The sequence below is a fragment of the Rhodnius prolixus genome, unplaced genomic scaffold (assembly GCF_049639745.1).
Source record: "Rhodnius prolixus isolate KJV_2025 unplaced genomic scaffold, Rpr scaffold_3, whole genome shotgun sequence".
Taxonomy (NCBI): domain Eukaryota; kingdom Metazoa; phylum Arthropoda; class Insecta; order Hemiptera; family Reduviidae; genus Rhodnius; species Rhodnius prolixus.
In genome coordinates, this window is record NW_027411603.1 from 15,371,367 (window position 1) to 15,394,391 (window position 23,025).

Sequence of the window (23,025 nt, forward strand, 5' to 3'; positions counted from 1 at the left end):
AATTCCATTTAAACTATTTACTAAATTCTCTTCTATCTGGCGCTATAAAAATTAAATTATTTACTTTCCGTAATTGATCATAACTCCTTAATAACCTTCTTTTTTTTTTTTAAATTCTGTTTTATTCAATGATAAATTTGAATTATTCTGTTACTTGTATCTAGCTTTTAATTTTCTACATAATTATAATGATATTAAATAACCAAATGATATAAAATATTAATATTACTTCAGAAGTAGTCTCACTTTAGCTTTTAACAAGGTAGTCATTAAAAATGAAAGTAGAACACAGAATATGGGGTTTTCCTAAAAATATTTTGGCAACAAAAAATCCTTTAATAATACTCGTACATACATTCTGCTTTTTCGTTACTTGTAAGCTTGTTTTTAATGATATAAATGTATAATAATTTAAATATAAAAATACAAATATACAAATACAAATAAAGTATAACAAATGAACTGATTTCAAGTGAATCCAACAGTTCTAGCAAAAAAAAAAAAAAATATAATAATGAAAAAAAAATTAGTTTTAGAAAATTTTAAACTGGTATAAAAGTGGTATGAGGTTTGGGAAATGTATGGGGAATAGGGATCCTAAGAGATGTAAGAAGCTGTAGGAATGCTAACTCTTCTGTAATCTCAGAATAAGTACGTCCTCGTCAAGAATGTATATAATTATTTTTGATGAGAAGGCTAGAGAACAAATAACTGACTATTCCGGTGCAAGTTGAACAACAATAGTATAATTTATGTTCTGGCATTTTTTAAATTCACTTCGACTTTCCATTTTTAACCACTTTTCTAAAATTTAAGATAAAGTTGAATGAGAGGAAACGAAGTAGCCAAAAATAAAGGAAAAATAAAGTAACTGTAAGCGCGTGAGGCTTACACCCAGATGCGGAGAGGGGAAGATGACGTAAACGTAATTTAAATCGATACGTGCTCGGGAGGGGGGGATAAATAAATTCAAAGAAAATATTTAGTAATGAAAATGGTCAAGAAAACACTTACCTTTAACGCACCGGAAGCGAGCGCACACAGTATCCGCCAGGCGGTGAAGGATCTCTAATTAAGCGGTAGAAGGGAATAGGAACTATTAAAGAGCTTAGGTAAACAAGTGTGTAAAGATGTGTGTGTGTAATGTGTAGCTGAGCTCCTAGAAGCGTAAGGAATATTGGGGTTCAAGCCCAAAGAGGCGTATTAGAATTGGTAGTGAGGTAAGCGGAAGAGGGAAGGGTAATAGTGCACTAGATGCGGATGAGGAAGAAGTAATAGTACAATCAATGCACTAGATGCAGATGAAGCGAAGTGCTAGATATCAGCGGAAGTGTCTCTTAGCAGGCTGAGATGCAGTAAGAAGTACACCAGCAGGCAGACTCGAGTGACGTAGGGCCGGAAGCAGCCGATGATGAAGCGTTGCGGAAGTACGAAAAGCTGTACTTGAAGCGTTGGTCCAGCGGACGCGTACTATATCTGATGCAGAGCAGGGCCAGACGTCGACTCGTTATGAAGCGGTATGGAATTGAGGAGCACTTACTTATTTGCACTAGTGATGGGCTATTTGAGCGGACTCGTTCCATTGGAACGAGTCCGATGGTGGAACGAGTTGATTCAAATCCCTATTTTTAAAAAAAGTGATTCCGCCCCGCCCCAAAAAATTTAGGCAAATAAAAATGAAAATGAGGCAGCAGAAGGTTTGGAACGATTAAACATAAGAACAAATGTCACGCAATTTATTATATTATTATATCATTAAATGTTAGCTTTCCCAGTTAATAACAAAACTATATTTCTTTAACACACATTGAGTACTATCCCTAATTTCCAATTGCTCTGATAAATATAAAATTAACAACGTAATACAAATATTAACACAAAAATAGGCTAGTCAAATATAAATTAAAGCAATGCAGTTTTGTCATTATCTAGCTTGACCACTAGAAGACTGGAGTTAACTTACTTCAAGAGTATTCAAGGTAGAGAAACGGAAATGGGTAGGAAATTATTCCATAAAAATTCTAACCCTTCAAAATTATAATTACTCATAATATTTATTTACTAAGAATTGAATATCAAGCTTTAAAAATATTATCTCATTATCTTACGAAAAGAAAAAGCTGTGTGCTTAATCTTTAACATAGCGCTGGACACTCTAATTCTTATCTTCATTGGGTAAGTTTGAACGTGTACATGTCAGCTAGACGGTCAAAGTAAAACTGGGCCAAAATTTAGTATTACCTAACTGGTTTACTTAGTGTAGTATCCCTCCCACTCTATCACCTATTTCACAAACATTCATCGATTAAAAATATTTTTTAGTTAAATATTCGTTTCATTGGAATACAAAAAACATTATAACGCTTTCTTAAGATGATTTGAATTTTTAAAATTTGTTTTTGTCCATTACTCTTATAAAATACGAAGAATTTCAAATAAAATATAATATACAAACACAGAATGATCTAGTGTGCAGGTGAAGTCAGTCGTAGTTACCATGACAACGGAACCGTTAAACGACTCCGGCCCAGCTCTAGCATTTTCATTGGTTAAATCCACTGGAGTTGGTGGAGTCGAATCCGGAGTGATTTAAATCCTTTTGAAACCGGACTCGTTCCATTTTTTCGTTCACTGAATCTAGCCAATAGAAATTGCTGGAGCTGGAACCGGAGTTGTTTAACGGTTCCATTGCTATGGTAACGAGGACTGACTCCACCTGCACACTAGATCATTGTGTTTGTATATTATATTTTATTTGAAATTCTTCGTATTTTATAAGAGTAATGGACAAAAACAAATTTTAAAAATTAAAATCATCTTAAGAAAGCGTTATAATGTTTTTGTATTCAAATAAAACGAATATTTAACTAAAAATTATTTCCAATCGATGAATGTTTGTGAAATTGGTGATAGAGTGGGAGGGATACTGCAGTAAGTAAACCAATTAGGTAATACTAAATTTTGGCTCAGTGTTACTTTGACTGTCTCACGGTCATGTACACGGTTAAACTTACCCAATGAAGATAAGAATAAGAGTGTCCAGCGCTATGTTAAAGATTAAGCACACAGCTTTTTCTTTTCGTAAGATAATGAGATAATATTTTTAAAGCTTGATATACAAGTCCTAGTAAATAAATATTTCTTTATTTATGAGTAATTATCATTTTGCTTGAAGGGTTAGATTTTTTTTTATGGGAATAATTTCCTACCCATTTCCGTTTCTCTATCTTGGATCCTCTTGAAGCACATTAACTCCAGTCTTCCAGTGGTCAAGCTAGATAATGACTAAACAGCATTGCTTTAATTTTTATAATTGACTAGTCTATTTTTATGTTAATTTTTGGGTTACGTTGTTAATTTTATATTTATCAGTGCAATTGGAAATTAGGGATAGTACTCAATGTGTGTTAAAGAAATATAGTTTTGTTATTAACTGGGAAAGCTAACATTTAATGATATTTTTTACAATGTTACTAATGCATAGGGTAAGTACAGAGACCGGAATCGGTGAACGAGTTGTTGGAATCGATTCCAACCCTGGAACTGATTCAAATCCAACGAGTCCAAAGACGGACTCGTTCTGCCCATCACTAATTTGCACAGAGTCAGCGGCGTACTGAACTACAGCAGACGGAAAAACCCCACGGGTAAGAGAGGATAGAGAAGGGGAAGGTTGAAACCATGGGAACTGAGAAATAAACAAAACTACAAAATAGCAGAAAAATAAGATATTGGCGGCGACACCAAAGGAAACGATTAACGAAAAATAACGTGCACTACGAGAATTGGAATAAGGAGAGAGAGAGAGAAATAGAAAAAGGCGAGATGGAGCACTGTCAAACGGTACCGCCGAGATAGGACGGTACGCGGCTTAACAGTAACTCTTTCAAAACAACCCGTTTGCCAGGCAAAGCCTGTTAAATAACAATGTTTATTTTGAGGTGAAAGCTAAGAACACTGCAGTTTCCACTACCTCTGTTACCCGGCCACTATCACTTCTACTAAAACCAGCATAGAGATCTGAAAACAAAACTGGATCTTTTTTTTCAATGAGAGTTAAGAGTGGAAAAGCTCGGCCTCACATCTAATAACATTTATTATTCTAAAGTGGAAGCATTCATCTCAGAAAGAACCGGAATCCTAAATATATACATATGTCACTGAATGCTGGTTAATTACAACTTTAAAGATTCCCAATATATATCTAGTAAGGGAATAATCTGGTTACTTTATGAACAACTTACTGTTTGCTTGCATGAGGTAACTTAAATGAAACAAGAGGGAAGTATAGATTCCTGTCTCTTTCAAAAAAAAAAACATTAAAATTCAAAGCTATTGTTATGGATTTTAATTTAGTGCTGTAATAAACGAATGATACTGCTACAGACAGATCATGTTTTAACTCTCTCAAGTATTCTGAGCACTCAAATAACCAGTATATTTTAATGCTTCATTACTTAAAGGAAGTTATGCTTGCTTATTGATAATATTATTATTATTACATTTGAAATTAACTTGTATATAATTTTTTCTTCAATCGCATAATTGTGTGACGATATTAAATATAAAATAGTCAGTGAAGATATAAACTTTAAATCCGAGGGAGAGTAAATTTTGTAACCTGTAATATTATTTTTAAAAAGTGGTAATATAAAGACATTTTAAGTACATTCCACTTTTTATGTAAAAGACGCAAGGAAAGTAGGTATACTTTCAAGTATTTTCATCTCTTCATAAATACACATTATATATTCAATTGTTATAGTCCAATAATCAATTTAAAGATAAAATAACGTTATTTTACTCTGCATATCCACCACTTATTTGCTGCTTCTTGGAATATTTTTCGGAAATTTTACTCTTCATTTTATTTAGATGATATGAACTCTTAGAAATCTCGTTGCCAGCATTATTACATTTTGAGAAAAAAAAGAACTAAGCGGATGAAAAATAAAATATACGACAGAAATGAGGTGGATAAGAAGAGAAAAAGGTTTCGGGTCACCAAATGTAACAGAGTGGAGGTGGGAGAATACTCCAGCGTGGTTTAGTAGATTTGTGTGTAGGTGTAGAGGGATAGATGTTCACGCAAGCTGCTGTTTTGTTGGTGTTGGTCGCGTAGAGAAAGATGCTCCAAATTGGCCTTTAGTCTGCCCAGCGAGAGATATGCCCGAAAAAAAGGTAGCTCTGTATCCCTGGTCGTCGTATACAACCTACATAGAAACACACTGTACTGTTTTCTCACGCTGGTCATGCCCCTGGAGGAATCTTACAAAAATATTAAGATAAATGCCACAAAAGCTTCTCTCAGGAATGAAAGAGATACCAAGAGAAAGACCATACTTACAAACACAGACTCTCACGTAAACACACTTGGCTGACACGGGGTAAAAAAAAAAAAAAAGCCTCTTTCGGTAGCACCTTCCAATGTTCTAGCCAGCTTGGACATAAACGGCAGGGACTTACTGGAATAGAGCAGTTGAAATAAGATATAGAGACTTTTCCTTCTTTTCTTCTAGGTAAAGGAAATGTCCGCGCTGCTCAAGCATTTTTATGAAAACTCCTTTTTAGAGACAAAAATCTCTTTGGACGTGACACAATAAATTTTAGAACATTTTGCATCCTTCACAAAAAACAAACAACGCTATATTATATTGTGTTTTCCCTCTTTAGGAAGTTTAATAAAAACGTACAACAATTCATTTTAGACCTTTAGCGTAATAAAATATTTTATTTACTGCAGTTGGTGAAAATATTATTAGCAAGGCAACGTTTATGAAAAATTTCCATTAAGATTTATAGAACTTAGTAACTAGCATATTCTAATTAATTCTATAACTTTAAGAGAGATTTTCGTATGCTGAAAACAAGATTTCTTTTCTATAAACTATCATTATTAAAGTAGATTTCCTAATAAATAAAATAGACGTTATGAGTAAGCGTGACTTCGCAGAATAAGCAACCAAGAATATTTAAAATCAATTTTAATGAAAATAATTTCTCACAAAAGAAATCCTCATATGTATGGTGAAAAAATAAAGTAAATAATCGTTTAGAACATTCACAGCGAATTTCTTCAAACTGCGAATATTTGTAACATATATTGAATTCTAAATAAAACTATTGGAAATGAAACTCCTCTTAGTAGTAATAAAATCATTAATAGTAAAGTTCAAATTTAAATATGAAAAAATAAAATTAAAGAGAATGTGTTCTAGTAAGCCCTGTTGCTACTGTTTAAAGAGAATCTATTTATTTTTCATTTGAGTTTTGTAGAAATAATGATAAATAAATGATATTGAATAAAATGTAAATAAAAATGATTAATTATAAATTTTGTTGTAAACAGCCACTGAGTAAAATGTTTTGTTGTATGTAATTTGGAGTTTTATACAAAATAGGAAAAAGAAGTTAGTAAAAATAAAATCAAGTACAAGATAAAAGTAAATGTCTGTTTATAATATATGATATTTTTAAAATGTTAAATTTTCAATTTTTACAGTTGAGAAAAATAGAAATAAAGTGAAAACTTAAATAAGAAAATGATAAATCATGTATATACTTAAAATTTATGCGCTGTAAATAGTTCTAGTTTGATAAAATATTCTGTCCTTTTTGTTATGAGAGTGTTAAAACAGTTAAAATTCATATAGAATAACAGAAAATAAAAGTAAATGTATACTTTTAAAATATCTTGAAAGTAGCTATTTTTTAAAATGTTTATTTATTTTTGTTTAATGTATTTTGCTATTGCAATTGAGACTTATTACTGTTTTCTTTTTTGATCTATGATCATGGCTCTTTGTAAAAGCAAATAATCTATTATTACTACGGTATCTAACAATCAGTGTTCACATCCCTCATGTAATTGTATAGAGAATGGACATTTGCGAACCCCCACTATTTTAATTTCTAATTTATAAAACGACAGACAATGACAGAAGTGCTATAGATCTATTTCTATATAATCAACTCTGTTCGTACGAGGGTCGTTTGAAAAGTCCGTGCAAAAATAAAAACTACTTAATTTTTTGGGGTAAACCTTTTTTATTTTTCAACATAGTCTCCTTTTACACTTCGTCCAACGCTGCTCTAGTTTGTTGATCCCTTCCGAATAATAGGATTTGTCCAAGTCTGAAAAATAGCCATTCGTTTCCGCAATCACCTCCTCGATTGAATAAAATCTTTTTCCCGCCAGCCATTTCTTCATATTGGGGAACAAATAGTAGTCCGAGGGAGCCAAGTCTGGAGAAAAGGGGGATGTGAAACGAGTTGGAACCCTATTTCCATTAATTTTGCGACCACAACTGCTGAGGTGTGAGCTGGTGCGTTGTTGTGATGGAAAAGGGCTTTTTTGTGGGCCAATCGTGGGTGTTTTTCTTGCAGCTCGGTTTTCAAACGGTCCAATAACGATGAATAATATGCACCTGTAATGGTTTTACCCTTTTCCAGATAGTCGATGAGGATTATTCCTTGCGAATCCCAAAAGACAGTCGCCATAATCTTTCCGGCCGAAGGAACGGTCTTCGCCTTTTTTGGCGCAGATTCCCCCTTGGTAACCCATTGTTTAGATTGTTCTTTGGTCTCAGGAGTGTAGTGATGTATCCATGTTTCATCCACAGTGACGAAACGACGCTTAATGTCCTGCGGATTCTTCTGGAACAGCTGCAAACCGTCCTTGCAACACTTCACACGATTTCGTTTTTGGTCAAGCGTGAGCAATCGCGACACCCATCTTGCGGATAGCTTTGTCATGTCTAAATGTTGATGCAAAATATTATGTACCCGTTCATTCGAGATGCCCACAGCACTAGCAATCTCACGCACCTTCACTCTTCTGTCATCCATCACCATATCATGGATTTTATCAATGATTTCTGGAGTAGTAACCTCAACAGGGCGTCCAGAACGTTCAGCGTCACTTGTGCCCATATGGCCACTCCGAAAATTTTGAAACCACTTATAAACTGTTCTAATCGAAGGTGCAGAGTCACCATAATGTTTATCAAGCTTCTCTTTAGTCTCCTGAGGCGTTTTGCCTTTCATAAAGTAGTGTTTAATCAACACACGAAATTCTTTTTCGTCCATTTTTTGAAAATCACTCGACTTCCTCGATTCAAACGAATGCCAAACACAAAGAAATAGACCGATCTGGCTGAAACTCGGTGTGTGTTCTTCCAAGAGATGCTACTAACTAAACATAACCTCGATACGCGCCAGTAGTGCTATCTCTCTGACTTTGCACGGACTTTTCAAACGACCCTCGTATTAACACTTCTTAGAAGTTCGAAGAACTCCTTCGGAGAACCCCCATAAACTCTCCTAAAATTAATTTGGTCTAAAAAATAGTTCCAAATAAAAGTTATATGGAGCAGTTAGTATAATTAGTAATAATTTAAAGTTAATCAAATGAATAGATTTAAGAGAAAATTTCAGAAAAACTCTCTGGAATTGAATACTTCCAGAAAGATATTCCTTTAATAACGGAATTTATTAACAACATAATTTATCCTCACCATTATATGGAGCGTAATAATGGCATTTAGAGAAATTCGTTTTACCCCCTTATTGAACTAAATTGAACCATAGCCTAGACAAACCTTTTGATTAAAAGTTCTGAATGAATAGAGTTTAGTTTAAATGTAAACCAAATTTAAATGTGGAAATAATTTTCAAGAAAATCTCCAATATCTTGGAGAAAATTGTTACACAAACATCGAGATAATTTTTCAAAAGGTTTTTTTTTTAAACTTATTGTGGAAAACTGCACGATTCCAGCAAGAGAAAATAAAAATGTGTTCATTTAGTTTAAGAAGAGATGATTGTAATGAATGAGAGGTCAAAAGAGATTACCTAAGAGATTTTATAAGATTGATTGACTGATTAATGTGCGAAGTTGAGAGAAAAATTTTGATAGGTAAGTATTTTGATTAAGTAGGTGATAAATGGAGAGTATACTTTGGGCTGTGAAGTTTTTGGGAAAGACAATATATATATATATATATAAATATTTAGATAAAGATAAATATATACACTGCTCCACAAAAAAAGTGGCACACTTCAAAAATGCGTTATTTTTCTTTCTCTGTAACTTTTTTATTCTACATTTTATTTTAGTTAGCAAATACAAGAAGTATAAAGTTACGGGAAGGCTACAATAAAAAAAAAAAAGATTTAAAAGAAATGAAAACCTTTAATTTAACAAAAACGTACTTCTCAGCAAAATATGAGTTTAGAAAAAAAATGTATTTCTTCCGATTAAAAAAGAGAAAAAGAATTTTAGTAACGTGTATTGCTCGGCTTACTGCATCCAATATCCTCGGCATACTCCTTATTAAATTTCTCACGAAATCTTGTGTTAATTCCTCCCATATCTCCACCAGAGCACCTCGCAACTCTTCTAAGCTCCTGGGAGGATTATTTCTCCATCTTAATCGCCTACCCAGCTCATCCCAAAGATGTTCAATTGGATTTAAATCCGGGCTGCGTGCTGGCCACCTCAAAACACGAATGCTAGTGTCCTGTAGATATTGAACAACACAGGCGGCAGTGTGTGGTCGGGCATTATCTCGCATAAAAATAAAATTCTCCCCAATAAATGGTGCATAGGGTATCACATATTGCTGCAAAATTTCCCTCACATACAAATCTGCATTCAAGATTGCCCTGTTGAACACGTGGAGCTCAGTCTTAGCCTCCATAAAAATCCCAGCCATCACCAGCACTGCCGAATGGTAGTCTACCAGAAATATTGCACGGAGCGTAGCGCTCCCCAGGCCTTCGGTAAACTGGGTAAACCAATCAGGTGCATAGAGAGCAAAACGGGACTCGTCTGAAGTGAGAACGTTTCTCCAATCGTTCTCAGACCTGTTGCGGTGTTCCCTAGCGAACTCTGGACGGGCTCTCCGATGGTCTACGGTGAGCAATGGTCCCGTGGCTTGCTTCCTAGAGCGTAAACTCATTTCAGCTAACCTTCTTCATACGGTTTCGGCACTGAGTGAAACTCCACGAACAGTAAGCAGTGTTTGAGCTGTTTCAGAAGCAGTTGATGTACGATTTCTAAGAGTGTGAATTCTGATAAATCGGTCATCAAGTGCTTCTGTGGCTCTTGGTCGACCCGAACCTTGTCTGCGAGTGCAGAGGCCTGTCTCCTGGTAACAATGGATGGCTCTACGGACGGTGGTCTCAGGCAACCCTAACGTTCGAGCTGCGTACCGCTGACTCCGTCCATCCTCAACTAATGCAATAATACGGGCCACTTGCTCTGCAGTAATTCAGAGTTTGCAATGCTTTCAGCTTGAAAAAAGTCGAAACGCAACTGTAGAGGTCAATAAATTTATTTACTGTTGAGGTAAAGTTCATGTTGTTGTTTACACAAAAAGACTGAAGGGGATTAAACGAGGAATTGCTTCTCTATTTACAAGAAACTTTGGGCCTTGATTCGATTAATTGTTCCCCGACAGTTTATGAAAATAATTAAAACTAATAATCTTTGCCCAAAATGTGATAAAACAAAAAATAAACGCTTTTTTCAAAGTGCGCCACTTTTTTTGTGGAGCAGTTTATATATATATATATATATATATATATATATATATATATATATATTATATATATATTTAGAATGTTTTTTCTTGTTTCTTCTGGGTTGTGTATACTACATAGGGTAACAACACCCGTCTGGAATTTAAAATACGAACAAGGTACCTCTGTCATAAGATTAAGATTTTGAAGATGAGAGGAAGTCTGTATGCAAGGGCTGCTGCCTAGCTCAAATCCCAAAAATGTGGAGAGAGTGGAATAGCCTAGGAAGCAAACTGTGTCCCGGACATCCTCTTTCTTTGTATTCAGAGGATCTCTGAAATTGTTTGAAATTGCTACGGTACAAACAAAACCTTACTAGCTGTGGGATTTTCAGTTTATTGTTACTTAAATCTGTAATCGAATTTTCTATCACTTCCAATTTCCTTATAGATCATGTCTCGAAGTATTAAAAATAAAAAAGAAAAAATAAAAGGAAAAAAGAATATCAAGTTATTCTAACAAACAGTAGATTATGGACAAATCTTTGGAATAGTTGAAGAGGAAACTGGGCAAATATCTTCGCGAACTGTAACATTAAGTACTATCTCCGTTATTGAGGTGAAAAAGCCAAGTAACCCACATAACTATGAGCTTAATTCCAGTAATGAGTCCAGTAAGTTTCACTAGGGGAAAATGGAAGTGGACTCACAGTAATGGCCCTGGCCATGATATAGAAGCACCAAGTTTAGCCCAGCAGATATCACATGACACTGGCGGCACAAGTTTTACTAGCCGGAAAGGGGGTTTGTATATTGCGTTTTGCAACATCTCTGTTAAAAGTAGTTTTCTCCAAGTTTTGTAGTCTAGATGTCTAAGTTTATTACATATTGCAGTATGGAGAAGTTTAATATTATACCCGATCGTAATTCTGTAGAATGCTTTTATCTTATTTCTGTGATAATGTCCTTCTTTTTTTTTTTGTCCTAAATGTTTCAAGATTGGATTATTTCTTTGATAATAATCTTCTCCAGATATTGATTGTTCTAAAACAATTTCATTAAGGTTTTAAGTACTTCGTTTATTCTTATTGTATAATTACGAGTATATCATTGGTGTTCTGTGATTTGGCTCATTCCTTCAATTTATCTAAGAGCTAAATTGAAATTACAATAAGATTGCTGCAAATTTTCGGAGCTTTTAAATAAGACGAAAATGATGCAGCAAAAGGCAGCACTTAATGGCACTATTATACATTATTCAAGCATAAATTTGAATAAGTTTAATTTCATCAAAAGAGTGGGAATGGTTCTCACCCAGTTAACGATTTTCAATCGAATCTGCTAAATTTGACAGATGATAGGAAGTCGAAAGTCTGTTATAACAGACTAGTTGACTACAGTCATTCACTTGTCTTTTTAAGAATTATTTACTTTAGGGCGGCATCAACCTGAGATTTGGAAAATCACAAAACGGTCAATTTAATAGAATGAGAATCGAATAATTTGTTAACAGAATAATTGAACAAGTTGATAAAATAAAATAAAATCTATGAGTGAAATATTCAATCAATTAGTTAATTTCATTCTTTTATTCTCACTAAATCTACTAAAATGAGGAAAAGTATAATAATCGTGCATTCTTATTTTGGATTTTCTCTGAAAAAAAAAAAAAAAAAACCGTTTTGAGGACTCGTCAAAAACAAAGTTTAATAAAAAAATGGTGAGTGAGTTTGTCTATCTGCCAATTGTAATTAAAAAAAATTTCAGAAAAAGGAAATTGACTAACAACTGAGAATACTTTTGGAAATTTTTGGTTTTAGAATTATAAAAAATTAAGGGCATTGATTTATTCTTGCCAAGCTTTCCACTTAGAGATGGGTTATCTTCAGGGTTTGCGCTGACTAATTATCGTGGCAATTTGTTTTTGATTGATTACCTATATAAATTTTTTCTGTTGTTAAAGACTAAGTAGGATAAAGTAATATAGTTGTTAAAAACTGGGGTTAACCCTGAAAAATTAATCGCTGATAGATTGGAGGTTTCTATGATTGTGATTGAAGCACATAGCTTTTAAGTAACTACCACGGAAAAAATAAAAATAAAATCCATAGTGCAATTTCAAAACCCAATTTGCAATACTAATTAGTCAGCTTTAGCCTAAAAATGCCCAACTCAAGGTCAAAAGCTTAACAAAAATAAATAAATAAAATTTAAATCGGCAATAATTTCTGATTCTACTCGTCAGAATTTCCGTTAATGTGAACTTTGGTAATGAAGATGTGCGTTAAAGGAACAGAAAATTAAATATTTGGCTATTTTTTTTTTTTTTTTTTGGCGCATCAACAGCTGAGGTCATTAGCGCCCGGAGCTTTTTCCAGTGCACTGCCGGCCTCCGGACAGTGTTCTCTCGTTACAGACAACACTGTCCATCACCGGACAGTGATCTGTAAGAAGCTCCTAGGAAGAGAAAATCTAAGGGTCAGCTGCTGGATTCGAACCCGGGACCTCCGCGTGGGAGTCCAGTATGCTAACCTCATAGCTAATCCCTTCCCTAATATATTTGGCTATTAAACGTAAATTGGCTCTCATTTCCTAGATAAAGAAACTGATTGAATGGAAATAATTCAACATCAAAAAGTTTTTCTTAAGTCAACTTCTTCAACACGAACTGCCTCCATTAATTTATATATATACAGAGTGTTCAGCATAAGACTACGGTAACTTCGGGAGGCGATTCTGGGCATCATTTTCAACAAAAAATTCCATATACACTATGGCTCGATTCGGCTCCGTTTTATAGATATTTTTAATTTTATGTTTGTTCAAGGTGTTACTACTTTTTAGCAAAAAGATGTTTATATTTCTTAAACTATTAAAGCTACAGCTATTTTAATAAGCTCATTAGAAAGAAGGTTAAATTTCCTTTTAAATAAGCTAATTTGTATTCCAAAATAATAATATTAAGTATTTTACTTTGTGGCCCAAAATGTTTTTGAGAAAAATGAAGTCAAAGTTTTTGGAAAAAAATAGAAACTTGCTATTTCTCATGTTTGGGCCACAAGGTAAAATACTTAATATTATTATTTTGGAATATATATATATATTTATATATATACAGTAATATAAATCAAACAAGTAAAATAAAAAGCTTGGAAGCTAAAGGTTGCTAAGGACGAAAGTCTTTTGACTCAAAATGTCTGTTTTCCTGTTTTAAATTATATGAGGAAACTCCATTCCATAAATCAACTATGATGAATAAAGAGAAGACAATAATATTTATCTAACCCTTGAAGCTTTATTCTCATTTCATCTCAACTAAAGAACGCTACTATTAATTTAAACGATTTTAATCCTGTTATGATGTCCTGAATATACTTGTTACATACACGGTGATCCATTTAAAACGCACCAATCGCTAATAACTTTTTAGGAAAGCGGAATTCCGAAAAAAACCACTAAGTAAACTATATGTTTTTTTGGGCCTAGTTTTCAAATTTTTTTACCCCCGATGCTGTATCTTAATTTTTGGCGGAGTTACGGCTAAAAACCTGGTTCGTGTTTCATAAGGACCACTGGTTTTGACAATGGTTATGAAAACTACAGAAAAAATTGTGAAAAATGACGTTAATCCCGTTTCGATATCCGTAATATTTGTCGAGATATTTAAGATCAAAGTTAAAATTTTTTCCACCAGAAATACACGTTTTGGGAGGTCCTCTGATTGCAAAAAATGTTATTTGTGATGCAAAGTAAAAAAATAATAATAATTGAAGATTTTAAAACATGTAGTGTCATGTAATGGTCGTGGGTGAATCAAGATAAAATTTGTTTTATCGTCAAATAAAACCAATCATCAAATCATTTTAATGCACTCAGTATGCAAGACTTCTTGACCTATGATTTCGGTAAGAATATCTTGCCAGGATGTTGGCCTAATGGTCAAGAGCGTTAGGGAGATCTCCTGTTCGAATTTCGCGTATGCACTCATTCGTATTACTTAAAAAACCATACTACTTATTTAAATAAAATGTAGTCATACGCGGGATTCGAATTGGAAATCTTCCACTTTACAAAGCCAGGCTCTTGACCACTAGACCAACACCCGCCCATCCCTTTGCAATATATATAAGAAAAGCGAGGAAGTGTGTAATTTGAGTAATGATATGTAAATGAATAGTGTGAGAATGTAACTGAAGGTAACGAATGAAACACTACGTAATATACATGCTTTGGGCAATTGATAACGTTAGATGAAATTATGTATTAAAATAAAATTTAAAATTGTAAATTACAAACTGAATTTATTTAACATAAACTTAGCTAGAATTTCTTGAATGTTGGAATAATATAACAGAAGATAGTTCTATATTATCTGCTCTTCCATTATCCGAAACAAAAGATCATTGTCTTAGAATATAAAAGGGCTAGCTTTCTAAGCAGAAGAACAGATCCAAATGTACCGTTGTAAAAGCCAGTAATGCGGTTCTGATAGAATTTAGTAGGACAAAACATTTTGAATGAAAGTCGTTAGTTTTTACTTAGTGTAGAGATGCAAAGCTCAAAGATTCAAAAGTCAAGTAAGTGTTATAATAATGATAATAAAAATTCTAAATGTAATTATGTTGAAATTAACTTTGATGATTTGGGTATTCAATAATTAGTCTTTCTCACATTATTGAAAATTACTTTATTAAAATTGTGTGTTTTACTTATTGCACCTCTGATGAAGTGTACACAGAAACCCCTTTTTAGAAATCTTCAATAATTTATCATTTCTATTTATCTATATCATCATATTGTACCATAAATAAGGATCTATTTAACTCATTTAGAGTAATTTGGTTCAGAATATAACCTAGTATTAATAATGTTACATTATTTTTTTTAGTTTATCCTCCTGGTGCCTTAAGTTACATATCTCCACATTTATACACATTCTTTTGGCTCTCTTTTATCCATTCCCAACCTTCGTACTAATGCAATTTCGGCTTCATTACAGCACTCTGATATCACATTCACTTGAAGCAAGAGAATGCAGTAAATATTGAAATTGTTCAAGATACTTTCATTTTCAAATTTGTATCAATTATTTTTATCAAATTAAAAACCATCACCGGTTTATATATTATAATCAGTCAGGCGCCACGGTAGCCGAGCGGGTTAAGAGGCGAGACCTGCAAAGCTAATATGCATTGTGGTACTGGGTTCGATTCCTGGTCTTGGCCTTGGATTTTATTTAATGGTTAAATGAGAAATAGTAAAGTACGTTTGCTATTCGCCTCCGTCCACGACACCTAGTAAATGGTAGTTGAACGTTAAGCCCCGCTTGAAAAAATAGGCGATTACTTTACTTTACTTTTACTATATAATCAGTCAACAATCAGAGATTTTTTTTTTTTTTTTGTAAGCTGCTCTATTTTTAGTATAAGTTTCAAGTATTTTTGGTGCCCTTCATCACTGGTTTCTAAAATTTTTGAAATTACATTAGTTGTATTAAAACAGAAAACAAAGTAAGGGTAGCTAGCAGATATAAGTATATAAACAAAAATTAGATTGTATCATGTACATGTAATTTAAATTGTAACATGTAGAATGTGTGATAAAATCTAAAGCTTAAAATCAATGATCAAAATTAGCTTAGTCAATACAGTTTCAACTCTATATAACTATATATAGAATACATATATAGAATATAGGTACATATATATATTATTTAATGTAACTCAAAATTTAAGTCATAATAAAATGAGTTTATTTATAAATAACATAGGAGCGAAAATAAAATCAATCGCTGATTCTTATGCATCTGTTTTTAAATTAAAACGACAAGTTTTTTTTTTTTTTAATCAATGTCAACAGAAATACATGAAAATATATTCATTGTTAATGTACGATTCGGGTTCAGTTGGTGCCCCTCGTTGGGAGTTTTTGTAGATTTAAGAGGGTGTGGCCTTATAAAAGCAAATTCAACAGCAACTTAAATAATTCTATTGTGATTCTTTTAAGTGCAAGTATTTTTACTTTAGAAGGTTCAAGTTTTTTAAGTGTGCGATGTGGGAGCAAATGTAACTTTTGAATGTGTGTGAGAGTGATCATGAGTTAGATATAAGAGTGGTTTGTGTTGTTAGGCAGGATAAGGCGAAGGATCCTGAAGAAGTGGCTAGACCTGAAGTTAGTGGATGGTAGTACTTATGTTTACTATTTTTACTTCATTTAGTAAAATTATTCAAATAAATTTTATTATAATAATCCAAGCTCTAATCTTTTCATATAAAAGCAGAAAAATATTTTTTCAATAACATAAATGAAAGAAGATATAGAAAATTTATATTCACTTAGAACCGATTTTTATTTACTCTCTTGAAACAGTGGTATTACATTGATCATTCCATTACAAGGAGCGTAATTACTTGAGCACTTGGGTAAAAACGTGTATCTTAAGGGGCCAGCCAGAATAAAAGATTGAATCAGGACTGAAACAACTATCGTCAATGTTGAGAATCTTTGAATCTATGGATTAGATTACTTTTTTGAATTTACTCTTTATCCAGCTGAAATCAGACAAAAACTAATAAACTATATTGGAATAACTTTGCATCTAGAAATTTTACACGAACAATTTTATCATAAATTTTTTGTTCAATGTATAGTTTGGTATATTTAAATGGTTCTAAATCTTTAAGAAGTCTCAGATTTTATAAATAAATAATTTCGGTGAAGTTGCACAAAATAAGTACTTAAGTTTTGCTCAGTTACATGTAAAAAATTCCATCATGAGATCGGCTACTATTATTCTATAAAATTTGCTTAAAACCAAAAAGAAAAGAAGTAGCTGATTATAAACATGTAAAAATAACAATTTTTATTTAGCTTATACCTAAATAAAGCTCTTCAAAATAGAGTATGTCGTAAATTGCCTTACTAAATTTATCCTTATTTGCCTATTTTAAATCAGTTTTTAATTTTATTTTCTAGAGCTTATTCTGATGAGTGAAATTAATAATATTGTTGAAGAAATTCAAAGTTCATGTCTGACAGCAACGATCATGTTTGTCAATGAGACAAATCTAATAAAATTCAACATTTTCTTGAGAAGTGAAGTCAGAAGTAAAATGATTTCATTTTCTTAAGAGTGGCTACTCTTAGTAATAAGTCGCAGTTACTTCATCTTGCTAATATTTCAATTTAATGTGTTACAATATTTTCTTGTTCTCTTTATTCTGGATTTGAGCTAGTAATTTTTTAAATTGAACAGTTTATTTTAAACTATATTTTAAACTTTCCTCACATGCATTATATAAGTTTACTCTTGCACCACTTACCTTAAGTTTAAATTTCCAATAAAGAGAATTTTAAAAAAGTCACTTATCTGATGTTTTCAATAAAGAAAATAATATAAATTTTTTAAAAATAAACTTTTACTTTTTAGAAAGATTAAAAGTAAAATCGTTTAAACTAATAAATTTACAGCAATAATATTCTAATTATTAGATGAATATTTTTAAAACGTTTTTCGCGAAAGCTATTCCTAGCAGACTCGAAATATATTTAATACTTAGTTGATAGTAAAGCACGGAAAGAGCGTGTTGGGCCAAGTCCGGGCGGAGACTGTGATGCTGTAGGAAGCTGAGCGCTCAGTCCTGGGAGCTTGCGCTTTTCTCTATCCAGCATTCAGCCACCGTCTCTATTCCAAGCTCTTTCAACAATTTTCTTCACTTTTAATCTTTAAATATATGATCTCATTTTATAATACTATTATAATATTTTTCCTATTTTAATTTTTTGCGAAGTACATCACTTCCAAACTAATACTATGCACTTGAGATATTTCTATTTTTAGTATAGAGCTGCGTTACCTAGAAGATAAAGACAGACCTAGTACTCTGATTTAAGGAGAAGATATAGGAGAGTTATTTAAGTAATCCAATAATTCAACCTTGACTTTACTAAAATTTTCCTGAACTCAAAGCGTGCTAATTGAGACTTTTTAATGCTACTGTAGCTTGAGAATCTCTCAGATAAAAAGAAAAGAGCACCAAGGAAAATGTCAGCTAATCTCAAATTTTATTACTATTATTTTTCATTCGTTGGTCAAACAACTTCCCAAACTGTTGTCCCAGAACCCTAACTGCGTTATAGAACAGAGGTGGATATGTGGAACAGAAGGAGGTGGATGTTGCATCCGATTGTCGTTTTTAATAGATAATATTTAAAGAGCTACTCTTTAAACTTCCTAGATTTTTCTGAAAATGTAGAAAAGTAAAAACCATTTGAAATCTGTTGAAATCCAAATAAATTTAAAAAAATGTAGGCAGTAAATAACGAGGCAACAGCGAGAGTTTTTCAATTTTAATTAATGCAATAACGGTTCTACCAGACGTTCAATATTGAAGGCAATTAATTGCAAAAATTGTTACTTTAATCAACAAATTTGATACGAACTTTCCGCGAACCTGTGAATTTCTCCAGAGACTTTTTAATCAAACTAAACGAGCAGAAAAATCAAACAATGTAAGTGCGTCTATAAATTGCGTGCTAAAATGTTCACCTCCCAGAAGAAAATATATTGGCTTGCGAATTACAAAATTTATTTACAATAAATATTTTGACTAGGGAGTAAAAAAATAATACGCGATAAAGCTTGGTGGTTTATTCTAAAAATACTAATCAGTCAACCTCTTCTTTTGGATGAAATTCCAAAATCGGTCAGATACAAGGAAAACATGTGTGCTGAGACAAATAAAATGAATAGGCTAGAAGAAACAACCAAATTTTCAAGGATAGAATTTTGGTATGTATGTACAATGGTGAGAAATGTCGCCTCATTTGGACCAAAACCATACTTCTGGGCTTCGAATAGAGAGATCCTAGCCTGCAGAATGCATTCGACACAGTCGTACAAGAAGAGGAAGTCTTTGGGGGAAGAAATCATTGTGAAGCTCGACGTTGTTGACAGATGAGTTTAAGGGAAAGATTTTGGCTATTCCTGTTAGCTCGAAAGCTACCCACTACAACTTCTTCGACTTCTTAGATATACTCGTAATAAGCTAGGTTCCATCTAGGATCAGTGAGTCAATGGAACTACGTTATTTTTAGTGCCAGCCTGGTTTTTGTAAGTGACAAGAATGTCGAATAATGATGTTGAAAAATATCCAGGATAGAATCTTATTTTTGGTAGGTGTATGATTTATAATGAATATTTAAACTACTGTTTAAACTGAGGAGAATGTGGAAGTTGAAAAGTTAAACTAAAACTAAGTAATTTTTTTTAAATGAAATCAATTAGTGAACAGTTGCCATACAAAAGAGAAAAGGCTACAAACTATTTCTACACCTTCATTTCAACGTTAAATTATGATAAATATCACATACTCCTTCACTTCAAAGTTCTCTAAAACAGGGTTAGAGAATAACTTTAAAAGTGGAGATCGGTTTAGAATTTAATTTGTACAAAATAAACAGGAAAAGTGGTTGGTATTTAGTGTGTGAACTTAGTTCAATATAAACTTTTTCCAATAAATCTACAGGCAAATCATTGAATTTCCGCTCAGTAACTTCTAAAAAAAATCCTGTTTAATTATTACTTATTCAACGGTAGTAAAATTTATCAATCTTATATTAATTTGGAGCATAAAGTCGTAATTTTCTACTAAATAATTACTAAAAAGTTTGGAATTAAATAGTGTAAGATAATTGTAGAAAATTGAGACAGATAGTGGAGCTTATAGAATTTCTCTTTCATGTATTTTTTGCGACAGCAGAGATAATCTTCAAATCCGAAATATTATTACGACTATCTTAATTTGTCTCTCTAAAAAAAGTATTTATTTTTGCCTATTTCATTAACTGAGACGTAAATTTATCTAACGTTTAACACACGCAGAATTATTTTATGATCATACGATGAAACGAAGGAGATAAAAAACACATTATATTTTTTCCCAGCAACTCATTCTCTGCTTTACATTGTAAAATAAATAAACAATACATTTATAATTAATATTAAAGAGTGGAATCAGTAAATACGATGAATTCAGAAAAAAAGTAAGATATAAAAAACAAAAAATGAAAAAGTAAAACAAATTATTAGAGTATAATGAGGCTCTTGGTACAGCAGAATCTTACAGAAAAATAGGGATCAAGGAGATACGGTGAAAAGTAGAGTCAGAAACAAAGGTCTAAATTCATAAATACGAACTTATTTAAAAAAGTTCTTAGATTACATAAATGTAAATGCATGCATGTGTATTCGCGCTGTCCTTATCTCCCATCTCTTTAGCATATTGTAATTAATTACAGTCGCAAAATAAATAAATAAATAAATAAAAGATTAAACCTAGCCATCTTTCATTTTCTGTATTGGAAACATAAAAACTGTTCAAATAAACTCCTAAATATTTTCAAAAATTTATTTTCAAATGGGATGGAAACCAAAATAACTTCTATTAAGATATAATGCAGATTAAGTTTTTTTTTTTAATGCTTTCAATCAATATAAAAACTTTATAAAAAAACAAGTGATTACTTAGCAGAAAATATTCCACATGAATTCCATTTATTGCAAAAATTTTAGTTGGCCAATTTATAACGAATGATCAAAACAATTTAAAAAGAACTAAAACCTTTGAATTTTATGAATGTGTGATGTATATTTTTTTTTCCAAGGGCTTTACAGAAGGAATCAACCATATGTTACAATCCATTCGACTAAGGAAGAAATGTTTTAAATCGAATTATTGAATTTAAATTTCTAATTGTTTACTTTTACTTGACTTTAAAGGCGTGGTTGCTGACACAAACCTATTGGAGACGATCTTACAATTTATTTAAAATAAAGTTCGCTCCGAGCAGATATTTTTATTACTTCTTTAAAAAAGACCAACTAAACCCTTGTCATCTGAAATATTGGCAAAAGATCTTGATAGGGTTTATGTGACTGGCTTCAGACGTGACCACTTTTTGTTACTCTGATAGTGGCCACGTATAAATCACTGGCTTACCCAACTTTAATTACTGCTTCTCGTACCAACCTGTTTTGTTGGTGAACGGGCTAATATATCAGTTTAAAGAGAATATATATTTTTTTTATCTAGTTTACTAATAATAATAAAAATTTTGTGAATAGTTTAATTGGACTGCGAGGAGCGTTCATTAAAGATTTCCCCTGACCCACACCCTGTGGATTGAGAGCAATGAAACGGCCCAGTTATTAGTCCTTCTCTACATGGGTGACACCTAGGGACACACATTTCTCCCATCTCTTTAAGCAACTGCAAAAACCTAGCTTGTAGAAGTCGACAGGTTACTCCAAAAGCCACGTTGTGTCTTCGGAAATCTGAGTCTCATCGCCTCGAAAATGCTTGCCCTATAAAAATAACTTCTTTGTTGGAAAGAGTTCGATGATGCGAGGTCAGGTAAATAAGGGGGATGTGGAAAAATTTCAAAGCCCCAGGAACATGCTTCCATTTGGGCAACATGTAAGTTGTGAATTTGGACAGCACGTCACGTCTCTTGGTTTAGATGACCTCTCGCAATTCCCGCAGCAGCAGTGAAGCATGATATGCCCCTGTGAGCATGGTACCCTTTGTTAGGTAATCCATCAATTCTATTCCGTGATGGTCCCAAAATACGGTGAGCTTGGAATTGAAGCTGTTTGCACTGTAGTCCGACTACTAGTTGAATTGACGATGCCAGTTCTTGACTACATCATATTATGGGGAATTATCACCATAAACCACTTTCATCCCGTCGAACGTCCCTTCTATGGTGTGCGGATTGTCAAGTAAAGGAAATTGATGGCTGTTCTGTGATCCACGGTGTCCATTATTAAACTTCACACCACTTCAGCGACTGTACAATCAAGACCGTTGTTTGTTCGGAGTTGCAAATTGGCACGTAATCTATAGACTTAAAACAGTACACTTGTGCTGTATCTGCGTCTTGTGATAAATAGAAGTGGGTCAGGGAAATGCATTAGTGAACGCCCCTCGTATCGTTTTCTCAGCTTTTCATTATTAAAGCAATTAATACTATGCTTTTGAAATGTTTCGAGTTTCTTATTGGGCTTTCAGTTTATCTTGAGTTTACACTTGATTTCGCTAATGGCTAAGCCATATGACTTAGGTAAACATATCGGACCCTAATTATTAATAACGTGACTTGTTCTAAAATCAACTCTCTGTTATCGTTACCAACAAAGTCAGAGTATGCATTGCTACCAGGGTGAGCACAAAGTTATTCGCATATATACAATAACACTTAAGTTTTACCTTTCATATGTATGCTTAAAATTTATAGTATTGAGGACAAGTTTAATAGCATCTTCTTCATAGCTTTCTATTCAGTGATTTAGCGAGGAACAAAATGTAGAAATGAACACGATCAGAAGAAAACCATAATCACAAGAGACCAATACGAGCACCTCGCTCTGAGCCAAAACTAAAAAAGCAAAGTATGCAATGGAAACCTTTTTTCCGAAGAGAGAACCATTCATGTAAAAACT

At 32.8% G+C, this 23,025-nt stretch overlaps 1 protein-coding gene across 1 annotated transcript in view; it reads right to left on the reverse strand.

Annotated features, from left to right (window-relative positions):
• The window catches only part of LOC141453690 (uncharacterized), a 493,018-nt gene extending 474,896 nt beyond the window's left edge, over window positions 1-18,122 (reverse strand). The window contains exon 1 of the mRNA XM_074127187.1: window positions 17,846-18,122. The gene's annotated coding sequence lies outside the window, so the exon portion shown is untranslated. The remainder of the gene's footprint in view (window positions 1-17,845) is intronic.
• Between the last annotated feature and the right edge of the window lie 4,903 nt (window positions 18,123-23,025).